A 7911-nucleotide genomic window follows, 5' to 3' on the forward strand; every position below is an offset into this window, starting at 1 on the left:
GTGACACAGAGCGTGGTGAGCGCAAGGCGCTACTTTAGACAAGGTAGTCTGAGCAGGTCTTTCAAGGAAGCAACACTTGAGCTGAGAACAGAGTGGTGAGAAGGTAGCAGCCACATAAGGAGCTGGGAGAGAAGCGTCCAGAGAGAAGATGCCAAGATGGGAGTAAGTGGAGAGACCCCAAGACAGGAATAAGCTTGACACGGGAGAGAGCCAGAAAGAAGACTGAACGGGGAGAGCGGAAGGGGCAGAGATCAGCATCAGACGGGGCCAGACTTGGCAGGGCCTCCTGAGCTATTTCATCCTATTGCCATGGAAACTCGGCAGAGAATTTAGGGCAAGAGACATGATTTCATTTGGCTTTACCACCCGGACCACCAGACGAGGCCATAGGCAACCAAGAAGCAGGAAGAAACCATCATCAAGGACGGCCCAGACAGAAGGACCCAGGAGCTCAGGCTGGGGTGCTGGATGGTCAGGTGATTCAAAACGCTGTGCCTGAGTGGGATATAGCACTATTGTGAAAGGAAAACTAGAAATGGTTGAAGATATTTTTTACACTTAAATCTGAATACAACTAATACTCCAAAAAAAAAAAAAAAAGTCACTCAGTCATGTCCTACTCTTTGTGACCCCATGGACTGCAGCCAGACTCCTCTGTCCATGGGATTTCCCAGGCAAGAATACTGGGTGGGTTGCCATTTCCTCCTCCAGGGGATCTTCTCCACCCAGGGATCAAACTCAGGTCTCCTGCCTTGCAGGCAGATTCTTTACCGTCTGAGCCACCAGGGAAGCCCAACTACTACTCGAGCGATGTCTAAACCATTGTGTGATATTCCCTGTTCAACAGCAAGTGCCCGCAGGCGCTTCCTTCCAACTAGCCTGGTGGTGGGGGGTGGGGGGCACCAGGTGCGCATGTGAACTTGTGCCGAAGAATTACTTTTTACTACAAGTTTTAACCGACCCTGGAAGACTATTGACAACAGCTCTTTCTGATGTGGGAAAAACCCTTAAGGTTGTCCCAAAGAAAAAGAAAGGATGAGAAAGGAATATAAAAAATAAATCAAAATGAAACTTTTAAAAGAAAAATTATTTCACTGAGGAATTCTTGAAAACTTCACAGAGAAAAATGAGCTCCTTTGGCACAATCCCCTTCCTCTTCTTTCTATTAAATTCTTGGTGGTTTTTCAGAACAAAAAATATTACAGAGATGTTTCTGTATATTGCTGTTTAAAGAGTAAATGAATGTCTACAGATTTTCTGGAGGGGATTTTTGGCAGTATGTTTAAAATAAAGCAGAGGATGAGATGGTTGGATAGAATCATGGAATGAATGGACCTGAGTCTGGGCAAACTCTGGGAGATAGTGAAGGACAGGGAAGCCTGGCGTGCTGCAGTCCATGGGGTCACAAAGAGTCAGACACAACTGAGTGACTGAACTGAAGTGATAAAATAAAGCATACTTATGTCCTTTATTCATTCTCCTAGTTAATTATAGAAATTTGTCCTATATTTATGTAAGCAGGGGTGAGTTACATATGTGTGCATCCTAAGTCACTTCAGTTCATGTCTGACTCTTTGCAACCCCATGGACTGTAGCCTGCCAGGCTCCTCTGTCCATGGGATTCTCCAGGCAAGAATACTGGACTGGGTTGCTGTTTCCTCCTCCAGGGGATCTTCCCGACCCAGGGATGGATTCTGTGTCTCTTATGTTTCCTGTATTGGCAGTTGGGGTCTTTACCACTAGCACCACCTGGGAGATTTATAATGAGATATTATATATATTTGGTTGCTGCTGCTGCTGCTGCTAAGTCGCTTCAGTCGTGTCCGACTCTGTGCGACCCCATAGACGGCAGCCCACCGGGCTCCCCCGTCCCTGGGATTCTACAGGCAAGAACACTGGAGTGGGTTGCCATTTCCTTCTGCAACGCATGGAAGTGAAAAGTGAAAGTGAAGTCGCTCAGTCGTGTCCAACTCTTAGCGACCCCATGGACTGTAGCCCACCAGGCTCCTCCATCCATGGGATTTTCCAGGCAAGAGTGCTGGAGTGGGGTGCCATCGCCTGCTCCCATATACTTGGTTAAGCATCTGAAATAACCTAAATGAATAATGGTAGGGGACTGGCACCAACACTGTAGGTAAGTTTTCTGCAGCCTTGTTGTGCTGAACTATAAACACATATGGGCAGGAGCGGCATCTGGAGAAACACAAGAGAAAGGCCCTGCAGGTGTTTCACTAGGTTAGGCCAACCTTTCATCCGGTAGGTACCTAGTTTATGATCAAGGGTGGGATCACTAAAAAATGTGAAATTCTAGCTTTGTCAACAGAAATCCCTGGATCGTTCATTATTTCAGACCTCAAATTCTGAAAGTACTGAAAGGAAAACAGCCAATCAAAAAAAAAAAAAAAAAAAGGAAAGAACCAAAAATAAATTCAAAAATCCCATGGAACTAGAGGCTCGTCACTGTGGATGGAAGCCAGTGGATTGGCGTCTTGAGACTGGAGAAGCAGCGGCTCGGTCGCCACGCCTGTTTCCACGTTGATTTTGGAATCCTCTGCATCTTGCAACGTTGCTTTCCTCAGGCATTCTTCAGCCCTACCGGATATCTGTTGCTATCTTGTTCCTTGACGTGACTAAAAAATCTCTAGTCTCAGTCTTTATTAAGTTTAAAGAAGGGACCCAAGAGGTCACAACAAAGAGAGCATAAAGCACCAGCTGTCGCCGTCCACCTTGGCTTGATATTGAAAGAGAGAGAGGCAGAGACAGAGAACAACGCCATGCAAAAATGAACAAGAGCACTCTGCGTCACGTCGACGGCTGGCTGCAACACCAGCCCCCTGTCTCCTTTGGGCCACCTCTGAATGGTTTTCACAGTTAATGGGAGAACTGAAGAAATAAATGGCAGAAAATTTAATTGCAGGTGCTAACCCTGAATACAGTACTTAAGGCAAAGAATTTAATCTGATGGCTTCGTGCACTGAACCAAAAAACAAAGAAAACACCATGTGTTTATATTTTAATGATTTTCATTTTTAATTAGTGGCTTCAAAGATTTTCAGCAAACCTGTCTGGCCTCTCAAATATCATATAACTTTAATTACTGTCCAAATTTCTTCAATGTTTTAAAGTTTATTCAGGGCTTGTTCCCCATGGAGTGGCAAACATCTTAGTATATGGTGACTAACTCCATTTGAAAATTTGCGGAAATGCAGAGGTGTCATAAATAAGACTTACATTTTGGTGACTCTGGTTTAAGATTTATTTAAAAGGTAACCATGCTCCCTCGGTGATGGTGACATTTGTGCCACACTCATTTGGCAAAATTCTCCACAGAGATCATTTGTGTTCGACAAAACACATCTGGTATAATCAAAGCTGTATTTTAATGTCTTCGTTTGCAGTATTGTCTCATAACATTGACTTTGGACACTGAGAAAAAAGAAACAGTCCACATTCTTTTTTTTTTTTTTTTCTGTTTCCTCTGACATTTAGTAGTTTGCCATGACTGCAAAATATGACTTTTCATTTCTTTATACATGATGTAGTAGGTCCTCGGCTGGAGACATTTTACATCAGCAAGCTTCCCACTCAAGAAAGAGTAAGAAGAAAGCCACACTGCTGTGGATGTAGGCTCTGGGTCCAGCTAGGTGTCTGAAGGGAAACTTCCATCCTGATGATAGAAATGTCTCCAGCTCTTATATTTGAAGGGAAGACTGATGTGAAAGATCCCAGGTCAGTGGGAACAAAACCATCATTTAAGCTGTGTGGGCAATTCTCACTATGTGATTGGGACACCAATGACTTCACTGGTTGAATAAACAATCACCCAAAGGTCACGTTGCCCCCACAGAAACATGCAGTCAAAGCAATGAAAGCAACAGCCAGTGTGATAGCAGTGACCCTGGTTAAAGAATATAGGGTTTCCCAGGTGGCACTCAGGGTAAATCATCCACCGGCCAACGAAAGAGACACAAGAGATGCGGGTTCGATCCCTGGGTTGGGAAGATCCCCTAGAGAAGGAAATGGCAATTCACTCCAGTCTTCTTGCCTGGGAAATCTCATGGACAGAGGAGCCTGGTGGGCTACTGTCCATCAGGTCTCAAAGAATCGGACACAACTTACTGACTGAGCGTGCACACACAGAATCTGAGGCTCTCATGGCGTGGCTCGAGAGTATTTATCTTGGGAAGTACGGTGGTGACTGACTGTGGCCATTAGCTTTTTCCTGTTGCAATCTTCCTTTTTTCATTCTGTGTGAGATGAATCTGTGACTGAGATTTATTAGCCTAAAGGAGGCTGGGGTTGATGAGATTTTGCTGATATACTGCATAGCACGCACATCAAGTCAAAGAGAAAAGATGAAAGATTGAAATGATAAAGTTGCATTGCTGGCTTGTTGCTGAAGTAATTGAAGTGGCTTGCGTTGTGCTGTGCTGTTGATGGCTAGAAATAAAATATGTACAAATTTATCTAGATCATCCTTCTGAAGAAAGGAACTACAAAATATTTTCCCTCTCTATTTATGTGTTGAGGAAATCTCCCAATTCTTTTTTTGACAGTGATATTGAAGCAAAACGAAAATGAAACCCACTCAGCATAAGCTCCAGAAGTGAAGCCAGCTATTATCCATGGAAATAGGCATAAGGGTTAGCATAGATAATTGAAATATGAGCATAATGTAAAAACAGCCTTTTGTCTATTAGGTGAAACCACAACTCCATATAATTTCTTTTTAATAGAACTGAAATAGCAAAATGAATTCAATTTTTTTTAACCTACCCAACTTGTCGTCTGATGGAGATTCTAATTATCAGTGAAATGCCTTAAAAAATACATACAGAGCAGAATATTTTTAAAAAGGAATAAAGAAGCAAGGGCCATGAAGCACAAGGATTCAGCTCCACAAGTGCGGGGACCTTCAGCTCCTGGACCTGCCCAGCACGCCTGGGGTGTGCTGGCCCCTGAAGGGTACCCAGTGGGCCTTTGCTGAATTAACAAAGTGCACAACCTTCTGCTGTGGAGCAGTGAGCAGTCAGTTCGGATAAGAACACAAGTATTTCCCCGCTGTTGCAAATCATTTGGCCATTAAATGTGCCCCATGGCAATCTGGGGCGTTAGAGGGTGTCCACGGGAACAGGAGCCGGGAAGGTGGACCACAGCGCAAGTCTAGTGGGTGCGGCTGTTCCGTGAAGGCAGTATGACCGGGGAAGAAGCAGTCCCCCACATCCACACCTCCAGAGGGCCAGAGACTTCCGAGCTGGGAGACCCTCTGCCTCTGAGGCCCATGATGATCTTCTAGGACCACTCCACCACCTCGATCCTTTAGTTCTTTAGTTACTCAAAGATGTAACATGGACAGGTATTACAGGCCCTTCACGTGCGTGCTCAGTCGCTCAGTCGTGTCTGACTCTTTGCAACCCCATGGACTGTAGCCCGCCAGGCTCCTCTGTCCGTGGGATTCTCCAGGCAAGAATACTGGCGTGGGTTGCCATGCCCTCCTCCAGGGGTCTTCCCCACCCAGGGATGGAACCAACGTCTGTTACGCCTCCTGCACTGGCAGGCGGGTTCTTGACCACGAGCGCCACCGGGGAAGCCCAGGCCCTCACAGAACTGAGCACAGCAGAGTCCAGACATCACTGTTTTCTCAGCCTTCTTTAACCTAGTATTCTCACACATGAGAACCAAGGTGTAAATCATCCAGATGCCATAAAAGGGGGGGAAGCACACTCACATACGCACAAATTGAGGGAGATTTGTACAAGCTGACACGTTTCACTGTGGTGAGTGAAGGCTGTGGGAGCTGAGTGCACGTAGGCGCTCCGGCTTCTGGAAGAGGTGCGGGGAGGTCTTTCCTGTCCCAGCGGGAATCATTTCCTTCGCTTCAGCCTGCCCTCCTCAGAACCTTGACAGGAAACCAGTCGCCTCTGTCCCCAAAGTGTGTTCACTTTCAATGCCCCAGGGAAAACCTTAATCCTGAGAAGAATCTACCACAGTTTTAGTTCTCTATTCCAGTTCTCCTCACAGCAGTCTGTGCTTCAAAGCATGCCCCAAACAAAACATACCACCCGTTTCCTGAACGAAGGCTCAGCCGGGCGGCGTTATGGCCCCGCGTTCTCCTAGGACAGCCCCAGATGACAACAGGGGATACCTGAGATCCTTCTCTGCGTAGGTGTCTAGAAGGACCTCAAAGTCCCAAACCGCCCAAGACTAAAGAAGCTTCTCGACAACAGAAGAATGGCTGGAGAGAGCTGGTTCCCGTTCCTGTGCTATGTGACCTTGGGCTAGTCACCTGATTATCGTGAGGCTCATTCTGTTCATGTGATCAGTGGAAATACAACAGAAACCCCTGTGGAGTTTTCCGCAGTGATTAGCTGTGAGATACACGGCACAAGTAAAGTCCTGGCGCATGCTGCAACTTGGGCCAGCCTTGAAAACATCGTGCTGAGTGACAGACACCAGGCACCAAGACCACACACTCTGATGCCATTCAGATGAACGTGCAGAGTAGAAAAATCTGTGTTGACAGCAAGTAGACTAGTGGCTGCTCGGGGCTGGAGGGGGAGGAGGGGCCCAGCGTTTCTTCTGCAGTGATAAAAATGTTCTGAGACTGACTGTGGCGATGGCTACACAGAGTTAAGAAACTAAAAACTGCGAATTATACAGGTTAAATGGGTGAGTTTTAAATATATGAATTATACTTCAACAAAGCTGTCCTTAAAAAAGTCCTTAGCACAATGCCAGCCACGTATTTAATATTTGAAGAATGTCAGCCATTATCATTTATTAATTCATTCAAAAGGTATTTATTTAGATTCTAATATAATTCTGGCACTTATAATATAACTCAGTTCTTCTTGTTCTTCTTATCATTTGTGTGTCATTTTTACATTTGAAATTTTGCATGTCTGTGAAATATGCAAAGATGTTAATAATGCAGGAAAAGTAAAGTTTGACTAAATTGCCTCATTAAAAAGATAAAATTAATTTAGGTGAATAAGTTGTTTTAGATGTAAAGTTTTTACCTGAGAAGTAGTCACTAAAACCTTGGAACCTTATAGGCATCTTAAGAATACCAACAAAATAAAGTCTTAATTTATTCAGAACTAGAGTTAATTTATTTATAGTCAACTTGGAAAGTTTTCTAAATGAGAAATACATAATTTAGTGACAGCAGAGCAATTCTGTTTCTGCAGATTCGAGCATTTCAGATTTAAGAAACACAGAAATGAAATGCTGCATTGACTGGTTTAAGCCCAACAACAAACAAACAAAATCTAAAAGCCATTTCTGAATCTCAGAAGACATAAGACAATTATTCTAAGTAGCTCTGCAAATGCCATCACCCCTACTATATTTTCCATGACTTGCATAAAATAATCAAATTCTACTTCTTTGGCCTTTCTCTCCACCTTCAATCACTCTCATGTCTTCCACCAAAGACTGCAGGTAGTGGATAAAACAATAGATTTTCAACCAAAAATGAAAGAAAAGAGAAGGGGAAAAGGGCTGTCAAAATCTATCTCCAAATGGGAAATTCTTTCACAAAAAAACATTTGCATGTACTTCGGCAAGTGCAGAGATTTAAATGGTGTTGGGCTATGCCAAGCTGGCATGCATGCCCGCTCAAAGCTGGTTGTTTTAACCATAATTGGGACCCTGAGCACAAAAGAGAACAAAGAAGCAAACTAAAAAGACAAAGCAGCCAGCCGCCAGCTTGCCCCCAGTGAATCCTAACTCTATTTTTTATTTCAGATCAGATAGGCGGCTCACTAGAGAGCTCCCTCGAGTTTCCAGTAAATTCTCGGAAACCAGGGCCAAATGCAAAGCATTTGAAGGCACCTGTAAAATCCAGTTTCTCCTAGAAATTCACTGACACCTTGGTTGCTGGGGCCAGAACCCAGATGAAAAAGTACA

Source organism: Bos taurus, chromosome 24 (assembly GCF_002263795.3).
Source record: "Bos taurus isolate L1 Dominette 01449 registration number 42190680 breed Hereford chromosome 24, ARS-UCD2.0, whole genome shotgun sequence".
NCBI lineage: Eukaryota > Metazoa > Chordata > Mammalia > Artiodactyla > Bovidae > Bos > Bos taurus.